The sequence below is a fragment of the Anser brachyrhynchus genome (genome assembly GCF_964034855.1).
Source record: "Anser brachyrhynchus genome assembly, chromosome: 17".
Lineage (NCBI taxonomy): Eukaryota > Metazoa > Chordata > Aves > Anseriformes > Anatidae > Anser > Anser brachyrhynchus.
The window spans coordinates 9,501,945-9,525,669 of NC_137710.1; the positions used below are offsets into that span (position 1 = coordinate 9,501,945).

The 23,725-nt window shown below is 45.0% G+C and overlaps 1 protein-coding gene across 1 annotated transcript in view; it reads right to left on the reverse strand.

Annotated features, from left to right (window-relative positions):
• The window catches only part of LOC308179544 (uncharacterized protein), a 135,852-nt gene that overhangs the window by 105,291 nt on the left and 6,836 nt on the right, over nucleotides 1-23,725 (reverse strand). The window lies entirely within an intron of this gene.

Consider the following 23,725-nt stretch of genomic DNA (forward strand, 5'->3'; position numbering starts at 1 on the left):
CAAATAAAGTGGATCTGGCTGAGTTTCCTTTGGAGGGAGGGATTTTGCACGTTTGACACAAACTCAAAGCAAAAAGCATTTTGGGGGAGTTGGTTTTGTTTCATTCATTTTGCCAGGGCTAGGCAGACAAGGGGGGATTTTAGCAATACTATAGGTTGACCAAAGCCACTAACATCTCTTCAAACAATGCTGTTTTTACCTACCCTGGGTCAGTAACCCTCATCCACCCTTTGTACACATACAGAAAAGCATGCTGCTGTGCAGAAGCTGGTACTGGCTAACTCTACCTCATCTTCCTACTGCACGCAGAACCCAGGTGAGAATAAACAATGCTGAGTCAAAACCAAACTTAGCAAAGCTGCAGTGCTACGTGCAGCCCTAGCAGTCCCAGAAGGCCTCACTTCAAATATCCATGGTTTGAAATGTAAAAAATAAAATTTCTTCACTTACAGGATTCCACATCCTTCTAACCCAATCTTTCAGCTTTGATGCCCCTCAAAGGCAAGAACAAATGTATAAAACTAGGGCATCTGTGCTGTAACTGTGCTCTAATCCTGCAGTTTAGATGCCAGCTTCCTCTTCTGTGGTAGAAGGCCCTCTGCAGAGTCATTCTCTGAAACCATCAAGCAACCTTGAGTTTCTCTTCATTATTTCAGAGTTAAACCAGGGGTTAGCCACAGAGTTTCTTGCACCCCAGCTGCACTGCTCTAGCCACGGCACTGTATTGATTCTGTAGTTAGAAGGATGACACCATTAGAACAACATCCATATAGCTCCAGCGAAAAATATTCTGGCAACTTGCGAGACAATTACTAAGCTCCCATTCATTTGTGTTTGTTTCCTCACAGTGGAATCCAGGGTATGTGGTGGTGGAGTCCAAAGCCCCAGAGACTTGCACATGACTGGCAGCCATGGCCACTCCAGAGAAGAGCAATAAAGCAATGAGAAAGAAGGAATCCAGCTGTGGGAAGGAACATTCGTATGGACAAACCCATCCTGCTGAGCACTGCAAGGAGGAGCAGGGTGCTGAGTTCAATGCATCCTTAGGGACGGAGTCCGGAAGCAATGGGAAGGACTCTTGGATGTGCTCAACAACAGCAGTACGAGCTAGCTATTGGCAAGGACCCTCACTGGCAGCATTCACATACTATGTTTCTCTTTCCCCTTTCCTGAACACCCACAGCAGGCCTCTGCCACCAGAAGGTATCAAGCCTATATATGCATGGACCTACCGTGTTGCCTGTAAGTGAATCCCACTGTTTTTGTGCAGTCAGGAACTGAGAGACAGGTGGGAATGCTGCTGTACCCTACAGAGACAGCTGCACCAGCTGGAAAGGTAACTGCTGAATGCTGGAGGCCACTTTTTCCAGGGGTGAGACTGAGGCAGTCTAACAAGACCGAGAACTTCTTGCCCCTAATAGCTGGGCACTCCTCTACTCTCTGTTCTTCCATGTGTCCTTCCCTTGGAGTCCTGTGGCACCAGATAAACCAGCCCAAGGTCGAAGCACGTTTGAAAGGCAGCTGTTGTAACACCCATAGTGCCCTGGCCCCAGTGAGAGCATCGCTGACACGAGGCATCCGGCATCAGCCAGCCCAGAGGTTAGGCTCCAGCAGCGTCTTCCCATCCCCGGCTGGCTGTCTCCCATGTGGCGACGCATAGCACTATTCACCCGACTATTGGCCCAGCCCAGAACTGTTTTTATTAGAAAACACTAAGGCAAGCCTTTCCAAGCCTCAGAAGAATCATCTTGTAAAGATCTGGGCTTGAGATGCCAAATGATTGCTGCTTTGGCGGAGTCTGCACATTCATTTTTTATTGGTCACAAACGCTTTCCAGATGCTGGCATGCTGGCTGCAGATTGCAACTCTGGGGACTTGGCTCCCAGCCCTAGTCACTTTGTTAAACTCTTGACCTGCTGTGGGTTAAAAGAAGCGGGGAATGGGACTGAGTCACCATGAGGGCATTGCTAAGAGAGAGTGCGCACTGCACAGCAGAGACCCATTTCAGCAGCTTTCTGTGCTCAGCTGGCATGGAAAACATTTAAGGTGGTCCACAGCAATCCAGCTCCGCTGCCAAAGATGGTGAGAACTGCAGCACGACACCAGCCTGGGGCTTAGTAGCGGGGACGGAGAGGCTGTCCCGCAGCTGGATTTTCCACACTACAGCCCATACACTTTCCATCTTTTTTTCCTCTGCACAAGTGGATTTCCCATCCCTGCTCCAAGACTAAAGCGATCCTCTGAGCCAGAGCCATGTGCAACATCAGACTGAAAGCTGAAGCCAGGAAACCTTCCTTGGACTCAGGTTTCATGACAAGCCTGAAGCTTGTTCATCGAGGAGGTTTGCAAATCTTTGGGGAAAAAAAGACTTTCTGGATTCTGAGTTGTTACAGGATGTCCCAAATAAGGGAAAAAAGAGAAGTGAACAAGCAGGAGGAAGCACAATTTTGATAGAGCTGTTTGATACTTTTCTGATTGGAAAAAATTCCCTTTGAAAAACACAGCTGTTAAAAGGAATTGTTGTCACCCCCCACACACATCATAGGGGATTTTTTTTTAATTTAACATTTTGCATTTTTTGATATATTTCTCAACAGAAATTCTTCTGCAGTTGATGCCTTTCTTTAATCTCAGTTTTCAAGAGGAAAAGGTTCTCTCAAAACCTCAGTTCAAAGAGAACTCTATGAATTGAAACAAAGTTTTTCATTCAGCCTTGAAACATCACATCCAGGCAAAAAAAGTGTTTCAGAGGAAACACCTCTGTTCAGAACTTCTGGACAGAAAGGAAAATGGGTCTTGTCTAGTTCTGCTGACCCAAGCTGTGGCTCACAGCTCTGCCCTCCCCATGTGTGGGCACCCAGCCGTGGGGCTTCGAGGAGCAGGTTCCTCTGCCCAGGACATCACCTCAAACCTCTGTAACAAAATCCTGCCTAAAGCACAGCCCTGACAAGCTCCTGGTGTCTCTGCGAGGAGCAGGCAACGAACAACACTGCACTGGATGCCAGGCAGGACAGCAGACAGACACTGGTGCAAGGCTGTAGACTCACGGCAATGAATCAGCTCCTCCAGCCCTCCCAAAACAAGGTGGTGGTGGCAGCTGCTCTTGATGCCTGCGCTGTTGTCTGCTGCTGCTTCACCTGCGGGGAAACTGTGAGCAGAGGTCAGACTTCCTCCCATCCACCCTTGTAGCTGGAGTTGGAGAGCTGCAAGACACAGACAGAGGATGCTGAGGGATGTCTAGGTGTCTCGCTGCTCTTTCACTTGTTAACCTTTAACCTTTCTTCATACCTGCATGGGAGCTTGGTGTTGTCCACAGGCAGTTTGTTACCCTAGGGCTGGTAGGGCCTCAGGGTCTTGACCAAAACAGGGAGAAGACAGCGGGCCAGTGCTTCTCAAGCCTCCAGTAGTCACTCAAGAGACAGAAGCCACAGGCAGAGGGTTCAGCAAGTAAGCTGCAATCTGTCTCTTTGTACTCGTTCTCCTCAGCAGAGGCCTGCTCACAGCTCTCCTGCCCACGTTTGCAGGCAATGCACGATCCGTTCAGCATACAGAAAGCACAGCGCTCCTGAGGGAGCACGGGGAGAAGGTTTTATCCCATGGAGCTGGTCCAGTGATGCTAATTAAATCATCACATTAGAGCTGGGGGCTTTCTTGAGTAAGTGTTGCCACTTGAGCTGAATCGCACCTCAGAGCACGGCCAGGTGTGCTGCCTAGCCTCCAGAGAGCCCTGCCAAACTCATTTCACTTGTGATGCTGAGGCCAATTCCAGCAGAGTCTCCAGAGATTAATAAAACAGTGGAGCAATCCAGAGTAAACCCCAAACCTTTTAGGTTCAGCCAAGTGGAAATCCAGCCTGACTCCCCACCCAAAAACAAACAACTGAGAAAAAGAGAGAAAGTTTTACATAATAATCTATCCAATGTTACAGCAGACAGGGTTTCTCCGAGGACATTATGTAATGTCTCGTAAGAGCTTTTAGCTGAATTATCAGGTGACTTTCACAATTACTAAAGCGAAAAACAGAAAAACAGGTGAAGAGTGGGTGTGAGAATACACATCTGCCTGTTGTGCATTAGCAGCAGGAGAAGTAATTCAGAATCAATGAGATGTCACTGGAGATAAGCTCATGCTACAGACCTCAGATGTGGAGCTGACGAGCTGCAAAAGCGATAGCTGTTCAGACCTCATGTTCTGGTCCAGGCCTGTCTTCTCTAGCGCTAAGGAGGGCCCTTGTAGAGGGGCAGGCTCCCCAGGGTGAGTTTTGCTGCCTCCTTGTATCTTTAGGCCTTTGCACCAGGAAGCCTTGTTGCGGGACTGATCGTCTGTGCCACAAAAGCACAAAGGAGAGCTCTCGGCTATTTCCTCTCTCATCCTCCAAGATGGGAATGATGAAAACACTCTCGATGAACTCACACTGCATATATGCTGAGGTTTACTTGCATGCTATTGTCTCCTCCACCCCTTCTGCTGAGGGCTGTGGGGATCCAGGACGGAGGGAGGACACGCGCAAACACTGACAGTACATCAGACACAACCCCTGTGACAGCTTACCAAGTTCTATCTTAAACTCATTTCCAAGCAAGAGGGGTGAAAAAAAACAACAAAAAGCATCACTTCTTCTTGGGAGTTTGTTCCAGAATCTCTCTCCTCTGATGGTTGGGAACCTTCTAATTACCAGCCTAAAGTTACCAGTGGCTAGATGACACCCATCTGTTCCTGTGCCAGTGTTGCCTTTAGTTGAAGCAGTTGCTCTCCCTCCTTGGCATTTGCCTCCCGTTTTCTTCCTGTCCTGGTGTATTTATAGAATTTCTCTCAGCCTTGCACTTTGTCAGACTAAACTTTTTATGGAGGGAAGATTTATCTAATGGGTTTCACATTTGCTTTTGCTATAGATTGGTCGGTATTTGTCCAGTTTCGATGTCTGAGCGGGGAGCTTTGCTTTTGCATTAGCACTGTCCTTTTAGCGTGGCACTGAAGAGGTACCTAATACATTCATCAAATGAATGAATGCTCTATTACTATGCAGAGTGCTTTGCAACAGAATAAACACTCTCAGGAAGATAAATCTATGAAGTGCTATCAAAACAGTAGTGATTACTGAAGCAACAGGTAGATATTAGCACACAGAAGGCAACAGAAGAACAAGGTGGATGGTATTGAGAGCTGTTTGAAAGAGAAAAGAAAAGGCACTTGGCCGAATGAAGAAGAATTAACTTCCAGACATGCGGAGAGACCTAGTACTGCTCTTCAGCAAGCCCCTAGGCAACAAACCAATGGTGGATGGCAGCAGAACAAACTTTTCCTACAGAAGAGGAAAAAGCAAATGTTGCCAACATTTTTATACTAAAATTTCTTTTCAGTACGCAGTTCTGGTAATATCAGAGTAATTCTGCACACGGAATCATAAAATTATACCACAGCAAACTTAAATCCTTAATATCCTCTCACTTGCACCATAATCAAATTGCTAGTATCATAACCATACTGTGGTAAAACCAGCCAGACCAGCAGAGGGGAATGCCTCTTGGGTGAGTACATGCAAGTCTCACATGATGGTGGGATGAGATAGGAAGGCTTTGTCCTGTCTGCCTTTAGGTTCCATAGTGCTTTTCAGTATAGCACAACAGCTTAGATGCACACTGTCCTCTCTCCTGTGAGTGCAACCCAGAACTACACGTGTGAACCCAAGCCAGTGTATGCAGCTGGCTTAAATACATCTCTGCGAACAGCATTCCCAGCAAAGATTGCCTTAGACTGTATTTTCTGGCTAAATTACTGCTCACATTTTGAATTAGTTTCAACTGGAGACATTTTTAAGCCTACATTTTGTACACGGGTATAAATCAAACAATTCCTCTGACAGTTGAGGGAATTATTCCAGATTTCACCAGGGCAGCTGATACAAAAATCTCATATTTTGTGTCCCTCCCAAACTCGGCTGCGAAGTCCTGTTGGTTAACTAATTTTTGTGTTGCAACCCAGAGCAGCTGCATCAGACTAGAGAGTGAGTAGCTCTTGGAGTTAATCTGTTACACTGTGATGCTTCCTACAGAGAGAACGGTGCCCAACAAGACCTTAGTCCATCACAATTTAAAGTAAGTGCAACTGATTAACTAGAACTCTGGGAATCATCCAGGAAGCTTTAAAAACACATTCATATTTCTCTTAAACACATTTAGTGCCTTTTTTTTGCAGATTTAAAGACTTTTCCTACCCACTGCAACAAGCCACCAGCAACACCTACTGTTTAATTGATAGGTGTCCTACCGACAGCTCTTCTGCTCCCCCTAGCACTTGTTCCTATTACTGCGCATTATTTACTGCATTGTCAGTTACTGCTAATTTGACAATGTTCTGATTGCAAAGCTGGGTTTCACCCTCCCACATGAAACCTGTGGGAAGGGAGGATGGATAAAAGGAGAGCCATGAGAAGATTCCCCTGAATCGACCTGAGAACAGCTGGTTTCAGCTTACCCCATGCGTACTGGTCCTCACTACTCCTGCACTCACAAGGAGCTGCAAGAGCTCGCTTATCCCAGGGCCCACCACAGGCCAGAAGGGCTCCTTGGCTTTGCCTCCGTTCTGGGACCTCATTCTTGTTGCACTCCTTTTTGCACGTACCCAACATGCAACGAGAATAGAAAAAATAATAAATCCTAGCAGTCCTTCCATGAAATTATTCTAATTTTAATTCTGTTATGTATAATTACTACTATCTTAACACGTTTGCAGGACATGCTGATGCTAACGCACAGATCCAGTAGATGTCAAACCTCACCTCTAGTGCCTCTGTGCAAACAGATCAGAGTTCCTTTCTGAACAGTCACTCAGACACAGCTCTAGCCCAAGCTGTAGATAGAGCAGTGAGCTGCTGTGCTCACGCGGCATGCTGCCTCCATTTCAGGGCATTTGCAGCACCAACATGAGCACCTGGCATCAGGAGTCTCATTCCTCGCTGACGTCCTCTGTGATTCACCATTTATTCTCACATTCTCACCTGACTCTTTGTAAGCGTATCTCCAGTAATGAATCAATAAACGTACACATACACATCCATACTCTAATAGCCCAAACCTCTACCTAACTTTGTCATGCTGGTAAGCTTCAAGAAGGGAAGAGTGGGTTTGAGGTCCCCTAGCAAGGGACAAAGACTGATGTTGATACCCAGAGCCTTATCCTCAGCTAAAGTAAGACTAGGCTCTAAGGACAAGTGAAAGACAAGAGTTCTACGGAGCAATCTTTGGAAAGAAAACTCCAAATCTCCAATGGACAGACAGACCATTTAGGTTCCCTGGGGTTAAGGCAGGAAAAGGTTCCCCAGAACACACTCTGAGGTAAGAGAGATAGGAATATGACTAATTCAAGCACATCGTACCTCCTTCCCTCTGGAAATTAAGGAAGAAATATTGACTGGCAGGGAGCTGCCAGCAGTTTGGGACTGGGATTCGGTCTCCAGGTGTTCCCAACTCTCATCACTTTGCTGACTAGCAGATCAATTTCTGTCTTAAACATTTCCCCCTTTCTTTCTCTATCACTCAGTTCTTCCCCTAAGTGTAAAATGAGTCAACTGGTTAGCAAAACAAGAAAAAGAAGATATGTTTATTAGAAGCTGGATAGAGTAAATATCTATCTTCTATTGCAGGGATTGGCACAGATTCCTACCCATAAAGATAAGCCTCCACAGCCTTAGCTCTAGGAGGTTAGATCTTCCTCCAGGCGTGATAGGCCTCAATCCAGTGGATAGTACAAAGAGAACAGGGATTTCCCCAATATTGGTACATATTATGGTAAGTTCCACCTTCAGGCAATATATAATGGATGAATTATAAACCCTTGAAACCTTGTTTTCTAGTACAAACATTGGTAGATCCCTGAAACAGTCATATTGATATAACAATTAGACTGGATAGCATTGTTTGCTAGCTGCAGTAATATACCACAATAAACTATAATCTACCATGATATTATAATAGTGTACTGTGATTACAGCTAAAACAAATATTATGCTGAACTGTGTGCATGACACTTTCACATTCTTCTACTCAGCCACACCTAAGGCAACTGCTTTAGCACATAGAAAAATCTTTGCTTAATTTCAAGTTTCACAACTGCAGAGAATGCCAAAACAAATTGAAGTCCACAGGCAGAACAAAAGGAAACGGAAAGTTATGAGACCAGCATGCTTCAAAAAGAAAAAGGGAAAACACTGGCAAAGGCGATAACTGGCAAAAGGAATCACTTTGCAGAACCTGAAGGAAGGGAACGCTGGGAAGGTCACAGAGCAGCTCGCTTAAAATGGTCACAGAAACATTTGATTTCCATTTACTATTATAGTAGTAACAAAATAAACTACACGTGTGCAGTGACAAACTATTTGGTCATATTTGTTTAATGCATATACATCTGAAGAACACAGTAAGTAAACATCCAAACCAGAACTATGCTGCTGTTCCTGCTCTAAGAGCAAGAAACATCGTTGCTGGTCTATGGTCTGCCGTATCCTGCGGAGAGATGTTCAGACTATTGCTCAACCACTTCTAATGTCATTTGGTGCTTCAAGAAACATGGTGAGAAAGTTTAAAGAGCCATAAATAAAAGTCTCTTACACCTAGATCGTCACTCAGGTGTCTTGATTGATAGCAATTACTAATGGTGCTTCATAACTGCCAACAGCTGTACAGTTTAGAAACAGTGATGTGGTAGATACCTGAAAGCAGGAAGATAAATCCATATTCAGGTAGAAATGAAAACATTTCCATTTGCTAACCTTAAAATGCACACACATGCACACACAAACGTGCACACACACCCTACTTTATCGTAGTGCTTTCCAAACACGGTGCTGCTGTACAGTGTCTCGGAGCTTTGGGTGATTGCTCTGAATGCTTTAGGATCCCTTTTTCTACTCTCCAACCTAACGTAAGAGTCTTATTTTTTTGGCTTTTACCCCTGCCTGATTTTGTTCAGCAACAGTCAATTTTATTGTTTGCAGTTATATGTACAGCAGACTTTTCAAAATGGTGTTGAATATTTATGGTAACCTAATAGTTGCAGTGAGCAGGCTGGACAGGTCTTCCTGGCCTTCAGAAAGGACAGAATATGCCATCTCTTGGTTCCGCTCCTAACCCTTCCTTGGACAGCCTTTTCATTTGCCTATTTCAGCACTGGATCCACCCAAGACATGAAAGGCTCAGCAACCATCATGCAAACTAGCAGGGGTTTGTGCAGAAGTTTTACATACAGGCAGAGCTACAGTTAATGTGGTTTTGGTCAGCCCCATAAACCCAGCATCTCCAACCTTTCAAGCAGTGACGACTCTTCGTCTACCACACCACACTGTCACAGGTGACCCAAAGTTGTAAACAATTTTCATCCATCCTAGCCTCACCCTATTCTGACTAGAAGCACGTGAAACACTGCTAGTTCAAGTCACAAGAATCTGAAAATTAGGGTGTTCGTATCAGAACTGGTGTGCACTTACACACTTAGCCTGGAATATTACAAGCACAGTTTGCCCTGAAATCACCCAGTAAGCACTCATGCCCGAGTGATAGCTTTCTGCTGCATTCACAGCGCTGTATTACAGGTGTGGAAGTGTCAGCGGAGCACGAACTCTGCATCCATCCTTTGGAGTTACGGGAGCGGGACAGATCTATCAGTGCTGTGCTTCAAGCTGCTGCAGATAGGCAGAACCACCACCAAAGTGGTTCTGGTATCTCCGCACTGTGTTTTAGTCACCCTGATTTAAGAAGAGGAAAAAAAAAGATCGGGGGCTGGTGTTTTATGAAAGCTGAGATTCTCCCCCTCTGCGTGATACCATCTGCCACATCAGAGAAAGCCCAATAGCCGTGGGCTTCCCATCCAGCTCTGGCTCCTCTATGGCAAAGCTGCAAACAAACTCTAAATTAGGCAATGACTTCAGGTAAAAGCAGAATTACCACACACTTGTCAAGCAGCCAATTCAAAGCAGCCAGACCTGAGGAGGAGGCTGAAAGTTTGATGGCTTTGCTGGCTTGATTGGCTGCCATGATGCCCAGGATGACCGATGACACTTTCTTGGGCAGGAGCCATCTCCTGCAGGGCCCACACCCTGATCAGAGCCTGCTCTCCTTCAGAGCAGCTGGCTCCTGCAGCGGGTTCACTGCCTAGATGTTTGCTTCTTCCTGACTCCTGAAACAGGTCCTACTTGTACGGGGGCTTGGTGTGTCTCTGGTATTTATAATTACACATTTATTGAGCTTGTGCAATCTAAACTCCAGCTTCAGGCCAAAAGTTCATTGCTAGAGGGGTTCAATAAAGAATTTCCTCCTGAGAATGGAGCATTACATCACTTGCCAAGTGTGTCAGGCGGTTTTCCAGCCTCCTGTTGGGTCACGCCCATTCTGACTGCTCTAGTGCCTGGGTACTGTACATGCCTGCCCTTACCCTTATGCTCCATTGGGCTAATCGTGGCTATACCCCAGACGGCAGAAAACTGAGTGAGGTTGTCACACAGCCCCTGCTGCCACAGCCTTGGAACCCAGAACAGCTGAAGGAGTCCCGAGAGGTCAATGCATAAGGATGAAATCAAGCTTCCAAGCAGCAGACAGCCAATGTTTAATATTTTGCAGGTATACCCCTAAAATATCAGACCATTCTTTGCAAATCTCATCACACAAGCAGTCAGTGGTGACAACGACATTTTTTCTGATGGAATGCTTAACCACCTCCCAGCCACGCCGCTTATCATGCTAGAGACAGTGCATACATTATGGAAAGTGACGGTTCCTGCCCCAAAGAGTTCAGGCTCTGTTTAGCACGAGATCATGTTCCTTTCGCTTTATTCTTGTAGCATCATGAAGAGCTGAATCCTTAATAGTACATTATCATCTCCCACTTAAAGGAATACAAATACTGGTCCTTCCACGTGCCATTAAAGGATCATTGCCTGCCTCTTCACACGCACACGCCTGAAGATGCTGAAGTTAAGAAAACAGCTCATTTCCAATTCCCCTATGGGATATTGCATCATGCTGCCATGCGGATCAGCAGAATAATCCTACTGCAAACATAAACTAGAACTCTTACACAGACGGTTTTAGTTTATTATGGAGCCTGATAGCACTGTTGGTAGAAGAAGTAGGGGAATGAGGCTCATTTTGTTATCTATATCAAGGTTCATGTGAGTAGAAATGCTCTTTCTTAGCCTTGATAAATCAGCTTCCTCAAGGACCTCACTGCACTAAGCCTTACACTGCTCACAACGTGACAATTCTGCAGGTGGGGAAACAGAGGCAAGAAGTCAGAGGCGGCTTTTCAGGGGATCACGCAGAGAGTGAAAGCTGCACCAAGAGCAGGTACCTGTTGCTAGTCTGTAACCTCCCCTTGCTGAACACCAGGCTGAATTTCCTCCACCCCAGCTGGGAGCACTGGTGAATGGGTTGATGATGAGAAGCAAGTTACAGGAAGACATGGATTTTAGTAGGTGAGCAGACTGGAGCAGACAGATTCATGTTATTTAACGGGTCACTTGGGGAGGAAAATTGGGAAACATAAATACAACCCTATTCAGCAAAACTTAACTAGCAGATAAACCAGGCCCTAATTGTAGACAGATATATTGCTATAGATAAAAGGTCCTTTTTCTCCCATGGAATCTAACAGCTCTGTGCCCCCCAGCATTCAGGGATCTGTATTCAGAAAGGAGCGAGGAACATGCAAATATGATTTGGGGATATACAAACAGCACAGTCTGGTGATTTCTTTCCAAGCTGAGGCTGCCAGAATCAGCATAACCTCCCCAGCTCCAACCCTGATGCGAGAGCACCCTCAACTCTACCAATTTGGATGGAAACCATGCAAACTAAGAACCTTGCTGTATTCGACTCTTTGTTACGGGTTACTCTGACACTGAGGCTTTGAATTAAGCCAAGGATCTTGTGTTGTTCTGATGTCCCTGGAGCTGAAAGCCCAGAGTAACACATTTTTTTCATTCCCCATGTCACACAGCCTGGAGCCAGCCTCATGTCTGGGATAATGGCCAGTGATGTTTCTGAATGGTTTCCAGACCCTGCCAGAGGTTTGCGCCCAACAGGTCCCAGTAGCAGGCACATATTTCCTTGTGATTTGAGACTGGCTTACCATGGCTAAGGTGGGCAGCACGACCTGCCATATTAGCCCCCTAACACGGGTATGTCAGCCATGTCACACATCCCTCTGGTCTAAAGAAACTGATCACCAAAATGCTCTGCCCATCTTTAAACCTAATCACTATGGCACAGACCATGGAAAACCCCATGAAATCCAAGGCAGCATTTGCAGGGACAGACATGTATGTAAACCCAGGAGAAAACGGGGACTGGAAAGAGCCTCCAAATAAAAATCCCATTGTTGCTGACCAATAACTGTGCCAGACCACCTTAAATGGACACTGTGCCCATCTGCTCTTCCTCCCTCCTCCCCCACACCTCCTCCCTCAGGGTTGTAAACCATCCTGCAATATTTAAAGTAGCATTGTTCACCTCCCTCCTGAAGCCCCTGGACCATTTGAGTGGCTATATATTCTCTGTGCTGTTTGTTATTCCTGAGGACATGCACATTGCTGAACATACTAATAAAAATTTCATAAAAGAGGTTGCCAAAGGGGTGTGTATAAGGGATTCGCAAAGCGCGCACACACACAATCTCCATTCACCATTAAGAAAGGTCTGCAGCAGGCAAGAGCAAGTACCCCCGTACAACAGAAAGAAATGCCCTTGCTACTGCACGGGATCATGCAGCCTTTGGTAACAGAGCAAAGATCCGTATCATCCAGTAATTCAATGTAGCAAACACTGAAGTGTTCCTTTGCAATTCCCAGCAAGTTAAGCGAGAGGCTTAAGGAACCAGCAAGCAAATGCCTGTTCGAGGTATGCCAGTGCAGCAGTGCTGCGTGTGCATGTTAGCGTCCTGCCTCCTACTCACCCACCCAGGGCCTGCCTGCACCTTCGCTGAGTGGAGATTAACACAACAGGGAGACACTGGGACTAGAAATGTGTTTAGGTATGGTGGTTTATGGTTGTTTTTTTTGGTAGCTGTAGTGCTGGACTGTCAGCTCTAGAGACCGACATGTGGAGCCCGCGTGCTGCCTGCTGCAGGAGATGTGAGCATCTTCCCTCCGATGGGTCCCTCTGGGACCGCTGGGCTCCCCTCCGGGGGCATCTCCCAACACCTGGTTTTGGGATGTGGAAGTCTGAGACTTTCCCAGTTTGCTTCCTTTAAAGGCGACCAACCATGCTAAGGTCTCTGTGGCTTCTTATTGCTAACTACTTTAGGTTAAGATTGTTGGTTTTTACTTTACAATGTTCATTATCTGTGGCCTGGGACTCAGTGGAGAAGCAGTGGGGCTGGTACTTGACTCTAAGGCTGTACAGATTTTATAAGGAGCTAAATAACAGTTTCACTGAGGAAAACCTTTACCCTCACAGACTGTCCTGCCTCAAGGCTAATCAGAAATAGGTTTCATACAACCAGAGCTATCTAGAAAGCTAAGGTGCTAAAGAATGCTTTCTGGTGATCTGTTTGATAACTTTCTCCCTTCACATCTTTCCCTAGGGGATCAATGTTCTGCTTAGCAGAGTTAACACTCATTTCCAACAACTCTGAGAATGTCAGCTGAGATTTTCTGTGCAAGACATGGGGTTTTAAGCGGCTTTTAAAATTCTTCAATCTAGTCTGTGTGCAGCATTCAGTGGATGCAGTGCTCCTACCTCTGAGCAACTTCTGTGTCGGTGAAGTCACACACGTTTTATCTGAGATCCATCTCTGCCTCCTGGATGGAAGGCATGGTATAAGTGTATGTCATTATAATCAAATACAACCAGCAAAGAAATAAAAACCCACAAGATCTGCAAATGCATGTTTTGACTGTGCTAAAGAGGTAGAGCATTTATAGAATTGTAAATCAGGACCTAGTGAAGTCAGGCTCTTTGTTAAGCCATACGTTAGGAAATTAGTGCAACACAGGCTGTTGCCCTCACAGCGAGCAGCAGCGCATGCGGAATGGTTACAGCACAGCGCTCAGTTACACGTTAGGGATGTTTTTGTTGTAACACATATTTACAGGCTTCGTGATCTGTCTTGTAAATACATATTAAGGAAATGTAAGCAGTCAACTTTCAGTGCCGGGCCTCAAATATTTGCCAGCTCTACCTCAGATAAACAGGCACAGACTGCACAGGATGTAGAGCTTTGTTTGTAGTTGCTGCTATAGGAAATACCCAGAGTGCAGGAGTAATTTAAGCAAGCAGCAAGCTTAAAGGAACCAATTGTCTTAACGCTTAGGAAAAAGGACTTACACACAGAAAGTCATACTGCCCAGGGATGAAGCCTACTGCGTTCTCTGAAATCCATTTACGCAGACGTGGACGTCTGGGTGGGCTGGTGGCCTCGTAGCCTGAGTGTCCACAGAATGTCTTCTGTAACGTGAGGAAAGTATTTACACTGTTTTCCACCCAAGACTAACGCATGATGTACTGATGTACCATAACAAGCATTAATAATTATTATACAGGCAAACAGATGTATACTGCGTGAAGTGACTTGGCTAGAATTTTACTAATGTGCAAGAATACATTCACTAAGAAAAAAATACTTTCCAGATTACAATCTATGTGCTGAATATTCCATATACATTCACCAGCCCAGCAAGCTCCATGTGTGTATAAACACAAACCGTACAGATGTTCACTGTAATTTGCCTCAGTGAACATCGTGTCTGTTTAATCCATTTTGAAGGTCAAACATATTTTAATATTTCTGCAAATGCCTTTGGAACCAACTTAATTAAACACCGCAGTTAAATTGGGCAGTAGGGTTTCCTCAAAAATGCTTACAGCAACCAGCCTGAACAACTAGCTACAGGCTTAGACCGATCCCGCTGGAGGACTGGAGCTGGGGTGCCTGTGCTCTGCCAGACCTGCGCTGCCTCTCAGCAGATCCACCTGGGTGCTGGTGATGCACTCCTGGCACCGCGCGGCACAACTGGTGATGGGGAGCAAGAGCAGAAGGCCCCGAGGCAGAGCGTGACAAAAGGAAAAGTGAGAGCTGGAAATAAAGAAAGTGAATCAATGAGGATGTTTAGCGCTGGTCTAAACATAAGCGCAGCTCATCTACAAAATGTCTGAGAATCCCTGTCAAGAGCACCACGTGAGCATTAAGGCAAAGGACTGGTGTTCCCGGGAAGGTATCTAAAGGCTGGGACTGGAACCCAGTTATTCTCAGAAGACACTGCCTTCACGTGAGATACACACACACAGATACACGCTCATCTCATGGTATGCATATGTACAGCACAGATGCCCTGCTTCTCCACACGAGTGCTCGTGCAAGACACCTTTTGCATGTCAGCAGGACTTTATGCAGGCTTCTCACATGAAATGTACATCTTATTTTCACACGTCAGCTCAGCAGCGTGTATGAACACCAGATTGCAGGCACATGTGCACATGCATGTGTTCTTGTGAAATTCTCTGGCAGAAAAGCAAGCTTTAGGAAAATGTTCTGTCAGACATTATGTTGACAGATGTAGATGCAATGCCTCTTCCAACTTACAGAAACCAGCCCAGACATCATCTTTCCATACACAAAGCCAAAACTGAAGTGTTAAAAATTCAGCATTGATATCACATCCAATGTTTTAATTGTTATCACTTGACCCTTTAGTCCACGCTTGTTCAAGGCGGCTTCTTTTTTATTAATATCTCAGCACACTGTGCGACACAACTTCAGTGTGTCCTAATTTAATTTTAATTAGTGCCGACTTTTGCTTTCCTCACTAATGAAACAGTGCTCATTACGAAGTGTAATTGAAGACCCCTAGAGGGAGGGGCGCCTGGAGACCTCATTGTGTTGGTACCCGGCATCCTGCCCAATAAAATTCCCTTCTGAACGAATGCAGTTTTATCATTAATTCATACAGCAGGGGGGCTAACTAGCTGCCAGCCGCTGAGTTCATACTGCTCTTAGGAAGAGCCCAGAGTCTGTTTGTTTTCTCCAAAGAAACAATTCCAATTTTCTAATGACTAAAACACTTATATCGTAAATCCTTTGCTCTTGTTGTTAAAAGTATCTTTGAACACGGGCTGTTATGAAAGTACGTCTCTTCATTAGAAGCAGACTATTCATGAACTTTTGTGTGTGTGTGCTTTTAATTGAGCTTGAATGATATAAATATTGAGTTGTGGTTGAATCCTTTCAAAAAAAAAAAAAAAAGAGAGAGAGAGAGAAGGAAACGTGCTCAGTTTACTAACAGTCTGAGATGACCCTAGCAATTCCAGTGAGAAACAAACTCAGAACAGCCCAGGCAGGTGGTTAAAAGACCACCTTCGGATGCACACACAAAGTGCCAACTGGGAAGATGTCTGTATGCCCAAAGCAGCCCCCGAGTCTCGCTTTCTTTGCTCTATAGGTGTGTAATCTCTGTGACTGCAGCAAAAAAATTCTTTAGACAACTGCATGCATCGTGGTTGTGGCAGACTCAGGACCTTTTGTAATTTTGGCCTCAAAAGTTTCCCCTCTCACAGTTGCTGGAGACAGAACTGCCACTAAGTTCTCTACGAATAATGACAGCATACCTACGGGGACTTATTCAGTACAGTTATTGCATCTTAAATTCACCTCCTGCTTCAATCCAAGCTAAGGCTGGAGCACGTCAAGCCTCTATAATAACAGGACAGAGTAAAATGGGGCCTCCAGGCTTATCAGAGCTATCACCATCCTGAAAATTGGTAATGGCAAAGTTCTGCTGGCACAGCACATGCCTTGAATCTGGGCCTGCGGTGGTACCACGTCTGGCAAGAGCTGAGGATACGCTTGCTAACAGATACACAAATCTGTCCAGGAAGGGGATACAGATTTACATACAAATCTCATCTCATTTTGGACTAAAAATTTCACTTCACCAGTATGGGATTAGGTCTGTAACAAGGTTTTAGCTAGCGTTTTCTGGGATTAGAGACACTTATCTAGTGATAACCCAAACGGTGTTTGTGTGAAAAAGGCACCTCCTGCGAATGGATTGCTGAAAAATACAGAGCCTTTTTGCCAGCACTGATCCTAAGAAATTGCCAATTGGGATTTTCCCCAAAACCTGCAGCAAGCATACATATACCTTTTTTAGAGCAGTGGGGATTCAAATGTCTTTTCCCTCCGTGGCTACAAACAATGCCACAGCTTGTATTCTAATAAACAACTTAAGAGTGAGACACCAGAATGACTTGCACAGTCTCTTGGGATTTTGGTCCCTGTGAGCATAAAATAAAAATAAAAAATAAAAATCTGTGGATCAAGCCCCAATGCTGCTATAGGTAATAGCAAAATTACCTTTTCTGTTTCTGATCTGAAAATGCTTCTCAGGGCTAAGGTTTCCCAGTCAAATTTGGTACATGCATGCTGATTTGCAGCATCCTCTGCTAGCCCATTCCTGGACAACAGTTACCAAAGGAGAATTGTTTCCAAATTTTTGTTGTCCCAGTTGAATGCACAAATATTCTCTAGGGCTGAGACATAACTTAGTACCCTGCGAACCTGGCCAGACTGTATAGGGCACTCAAAACATGAAGGAAAATGATGTGTTGATACAAACCTAGTCCATTTCCCTAGACTCAAATTAATGACTCTTCATTAACTCTCCTCAGATGGCCCTGTATAAAACAGCAGCAAAGATCCATGAACTATTGTGCATTTAGATGACTCCGTTTCCAGCTTAGTTCTGGAGCTGAACCACAATTTAATTGCATCTCATAACAGTAAAAACCTCTGTTCTTGCATCCTTTTTAAGCTCAGGCTTTGGTGATAAGAAAGTTGGGGGAGACCCAGGGAAGGGATTTTGCCTACTGACTCACAGCACCCATCGCCAGCAAAATATCATTAGCAAAACTCAGTCCCTTTAATAATGAAGTGCCTGATAGACACCGCTGCTGTGGTCCTGCTATTAATCTTGTCCTGACGCTGCTACATTAGGGGATGTAAACTATCTTTTCTCTCTACTCATTATGGAAACTGTGCAATTCACATCCTCCCAGGAGTGCTCCAATTAGCCAAGCCTGCATCTCACTCGGCTTTCCATCAACTCGCTGCATTATGCTGCGCTGTAAAAGCTAACCTCCTACCACAGGCATGCACAGAAACAGCCTGTGGTAGCATATCGCTGCTGACTCTTCAGATACATTCTCTCTAAAGTTGCAGGTTTTGGTCTCATCAGCAATTCCTGAATCTACACAAGAAAAGTGAAACCAACAATAAAATATTTTAAAGCAGCTATGAGACACACATATGATTCTTGATTGTAGCAGAACTATGTCTATTAACTGGGGAAAAAAAGCAAAGGTGATCTTAACCAGGTTACTTTTACCCATCAAGCACAATTTTGTACTGTCCAGCACTACATGAACAATGAGACAACTGAACGACAGGTTTTACAGTCTGAGTAATCCTTTGATGGCACAGTCAAATATCACATAGTTAATTCATTGTTTTGTGCATCTGCCAGTGTTTTCAGCTCACCTCCTGGACTTTCCTACCTTGTACTTAGTATATCTACCCCAGTGCCAGTGTTTTACATGAACAAGTGGGTTCTAAGAAGCGATTGGACTTGCTTTATTTTCTTTTTCACTTTAAAAGCAAATGATTTCTGCACTGTTTCCATAGTTAGCTTCATTTTGGGTAGCGAGCATAAGATTACTCTGACTCTCTTAGGTGAGATCATGTAGGGTTTATGGGTTTTGCTTCACAAGTGAATTATCCTCTCCATGGGAACTGAAGCCTGCTTCATCAGAGGATGGCTCCAGTGGCCTGCAACGCCTCTCTAAGGCTCTGCTCCCACCTCTTGGTCTGCATGCAGCAGACAAATGACGATGCTAATTCCCTGGTGCAAGCCCTGCTACTGCCTGTCTGATCTGCTAGCGTAACTACAATTACAGTTGCTCCCTAACTCAGTGCTGCTTGTTGAGAGCTGGCATGGGGAAGGCAGAGGCTTATTGTTGCTTTGTGTGCCTCACCTATAGCCAGAACAGAGCATGCAAAGTAACCCAAAGCTTCTGGCTAACCCAAAGCTTCTGCACTTGGTTGTTGCCAACACTTCAGGGCTTTGGGGGGACGGTAGAACACAGTAATTAAGATTTCATCCTTTAGAAGTTAGATTCACCTGTCCTGGAAGTAGGAAGGAACAACTGCTTATGCAAATTGGTGCAGAGCTGCTGATTACAGAGCCTGCAGCTCCCTAGGCACTGCGTGCTCCCAGCTGCACGCTGACCGTGGAGCTGGGTCAGCGCCAGCAGCGCACTGCACACCAGTGCACGCTGCAGCACGGCCGGGCAAGCAGAAAGCATTTTTCAAAGGATGCTTCACAGACTGAGCAGCCCACAGACACTATTGAACACGCACTGTTGTGTACTCCAGAAAGATAGGAAGGTGTGTGTGTGATAACTTACTAATTTTAAACAGCTCTCCTGCAACATGTAGCATTTTAAGCAAGTTCTAATCCTGAGACTGTTTCATATATCCCAACTATGGCTGGTGATAGAGCCCAGGTCTGAGATTTTGGGATGGAATAGCCATAAATAGGATTTTGTATGCCCCCAGCTCTCCTTAGCTTGAAATACAAACTATGTATATGTGCATTAGCGAAATGGCACATTCCACTGTGAGGGGAGTGAACCACTCCGGAGGTGACATTGGGCAGGGGTTACATGTGTATGGAGCAGCCAGCTGATGTGTGAATCCATTACTGTTATCAGCAATGCATTCAAATGACCTACTTTTTAACAATGTCACAATGGCCCCACAGAAGAATTCAGTAAACCGCTGGCATGCAATTCTCCGCCTAGAGTGACAGAATAACAACCCTGCAGAAACACAGCACGTTAATCCTCCTCAGGTATATGTTTTTCCTTGCAATGCTATCAAAGAAAGGTGGAAGAAGCCAAGAAAGATCTTCTCAATGGTCTGAGTGCTCTCTTCCAGCACTGAGTCACGAAGATCGCTGTGCAAGCTGCTGCTGTAAATGGCAAGTGCCAGAGATCCCAACTTCTCATACAAGCTGAGAATGCAGGAGCTCATTCAGCAGCACCTCAGAGGCACAGACAGCTCGTCACTGCTCCCTTCCTTTGCTAGGCATTGTGCCTTTACATTTCTATGACTAAACTTTCTGCATAAACAGCGACTGCCTTGTTCTCAAGTCAGAAGAGCCTGCTGCAAAACGTACTACAGATCTCCATTCTCATGAGTAGATGTTATTGTTCGTCCTTGTGTTCCTTACACGTTCTCATTTGGGACTGAAAAAATGAAACTGCTTTCACCTGTAGCAACGTATAAATGCAGGTACATGTTTTTCAGCATATCTTGATCTAATGCCTACAACACAAGTCCCATATTTAATTGAACCCATTCAAAAATATTAACTCATAGCTTTTTATCTTAAAAGTAGAACAACTGTACTGACTATAAAAAGATAATAGTAAAACAGTAGTCCTATTACAAGTGCATTGCAAATGCATTAAGGATATGCTGAAAAGACATCTATAAATCTTCAGTGTTGCTGAAAAGACATCTATAAATCTTCAGTGTTCGCCAGAGACGCGCTTAAGTAATTAAGTAACTCAGCTGAAACAATCCCACCGACTTCAACAGCACGATTTTAATCCAGGTCTTACTGAGATGAGGTCCTGCACGCATCTCTCACAGATGAGCTGGAGTTATAGGCAATCCCAATCATATTCCAGCCCGATCTGTAGAAATGTGACACCTGCCTGCTCTTCTAAACGTACCACAAGACACACTTGGGAGACAGCAGGCTATTAGGGTTACTGAGAGGGGCTGCTCCAAGCTGCCCTTATACTCCTGGCCAGCAGGGAACTGAGCGCCTAGCAAAGATACAGCACCTCTGAACTGAGGTCAAGGAAAGGCATGAAAATACAAGAGAAGGAGCTGATTCAAAATCTGCTTATCTCGGATAATACCATGTTGGGAAGCATCTCTCCTCCCAGCGTTTTAAGGAACAGGGAGCATTTGGGAATCAAAATCAGTCTGTCCATTGCTCATCTGGGGCCAGGGAAGGGATACAGACTGCAGCACGATGGTAAGGCAGCAATTTATGTGCCTCTCCACTGTCCTGAACACATCTCCACATCAGCTCCAAGTAGGACAAATTGCTCTACAGCCACATTGGGCTGAGACACCTTTGGCCAACAAGCACTAATCATTAAAAAAAAACAAAGGAAAAAAAAAGATGATATTTTCTTCTTTATAGGGGGGATAAAAAAAAAAAAGCCTGAGCATAGGATACAGAAAAGCCCTACATCCTCATAACTTCCCTTGAAGGTATCTGTGTGCTACTTGAAATCCCCAGGCAGATTTCATGTCATAGGGCATGCACAAAAAGCAAGTAGAGCCAATAGCAGCAGGAGAAACTAAATGATTAGCTTTAGCTTAATAAATATGAATATTCAAACAAACACAACAGAGACCCCCAAGAATGTCTGTGCACACGTGCATCTCCACGGCCACACACATGCGTACCACCCCTCGCATTAGTAGGAAACCGTCTCCATTTGTCTTTTTCTCTCTGTTGTTCTTCTTAGGATTTCAAATACAGCTTAGCAAATGGCCATTCCAGGCCACAGCAACCACCTACAGTGCGATGTTTTTCTACTTAAAGCCATTAAAATGTAACACATGCAAGATGGGCACTGACACTTGCAAAAGCTGATGAAGGAGAGAAAGAAGCTTTCCAGACCTGCATAACCCTGCAGTCGCAAGCAAGAGGACAGCAGCATGGGAAACCCTGTCACTCTGTAATTAGGCACAGACTATGCCGTGTATTAGCAGGACAATAGCACCAACTTGCTTTGGCTATCTAAGTGCAAGGCCCCATGGCTGCAATTGGAGCAGAAAAGCAAACTGTCTGAAATCAGACTACAGAGGTCTTGAGGCTTAGAAGCAGCCCTCCAAATTCTTCATCCATCAGGCATAAGAGCAGCTTTCTTCCATAACCAGAGCACGCAAAGCACTAAACCCTGCAAACCACTTGCACCACATGAAACCTTTTTACACAGCCTGCTAAAGACCCTCCTCAAGGCAGTGAACTCATTGCAGAGGCTGGAACATTCATGAGGGCTTTTTTCATCTGTACCAGGAGCAGGGACCACTCCAGCAATCGAATTTCTTTGCCTGTCGGTGCTCAGAGCAGGCCAGCCCCTGCAGCCACCAGCCAGAGCCCAGACTGGCTTATCCTGGTGCTGGTTCCTGCCAGCCAGAAGCTGCTGCAGAGGTGCCCGTCACCAACACCGGTGCTTCTGAAGCACGCCATGTTGTATCTATATGAAGCGTCTGCTTTGCAGGCTGTTGTGTGCTCCTCCAGCCAGATGGTCAGGCCTACCCATGAACAAGAGTTTGGGAGTCTGTCTTCACCACGCTGCTCAGATCCGAATTAGCCAACTAAGGTTGCAAGGCCAATTACAGAGGGATTTTTCCACAAGTTTCTTCAAATTAAATCACGAGCAAGAAATGCAGCTTAGTCCTTCAAAAGCCACAATTTGCTAAGGCCCTGAGGGCTTCTTGGCAAGTTCTTCATAGCTTCGTTCAAATATTATCTACTTCTCTGTGTTGCCAAATTTCAGGATAAACCTCCCTTCCGCAGATCCCTTAATGTGTGCCAGGTAGTGAGGCTGCAGTCTGCACACCTAGGTGTACAAACCAGACCAGACAGCTCAGTTCTCCCTCTCTGGGCCACTGGAGCTGCCCAGGTCACAGGTGGAGAGGACAGAGACTTCTTATGGTCAGAGGGGGGAGCTGGGATAAGTGGGTGCCCACAGATCAGTGTTCAAATGACAAACCTTGCTGGCCTCTAAGAGCACTGCCGTTCTCCATGTAGTTCTTTCTTGTTGCCATCACCCACTAACGCTAGTTCCAAATTAAAATCACTTCTCTGTGTTCTGCATAACAAGGTCCTCCCTTTATCAGAAGGAAGAGATGACCTTGGGCTTTCATTTACAATGCTCTCCACACAACTCTAATGTTCCTGAGATTCCAGGGCTTGTTTCACGGCAGGAACTTTGGTGTTTCTTACATGTCTTGCATCTTTCTGGGACCCTGGAAACGCCAAGGTGTCAGGAAACTCTGGAATCCTAATTCTGTAGCATTTAATTCCAACCTTTCACAATACACCATTTCCCTAAACTTTCTCTTCCCAGAAGCATCACGCACTTTCCAGTTTAGTGCTACTTAAGTTCTATAATGCAACCCCAAGTTTTTTGAATTACAACCTAAGTTAACTGGAATAAACACACAATTCATGAACTCTTTCACTCTTATAAATGTTACCCAAAAGGATTTTCTTCTTTCCATTTCAAAATGGGTCATTTAAATTCAATTTCATTAAGTTGCATCCCTAACTCCTTACTCCTGTAAGATTGTATAATTGATCTGCATTGGTTTTGCACCATATCCAGTCAGGAATATGTTAGCAAGCATTAAGTAAAAACACTTCAGTTCTCAAATTCCTCGTTGTGCTCCCTTTGCTTTTGTAGTAACTATAATCACTCTGCATGAAAAGGAGACTGAAATGCCCATTTTGCACGATGGGACTTGCTCTGGCATGAGACAGCTTTGGAGATGATCCAAGCGCAGACCAAGAGACAGCTTTGAAGATGACACAAAACAGTGATGCTGTATTAGAAGTAGCTGTATCTTCTTTTTGGTAAATCCTACT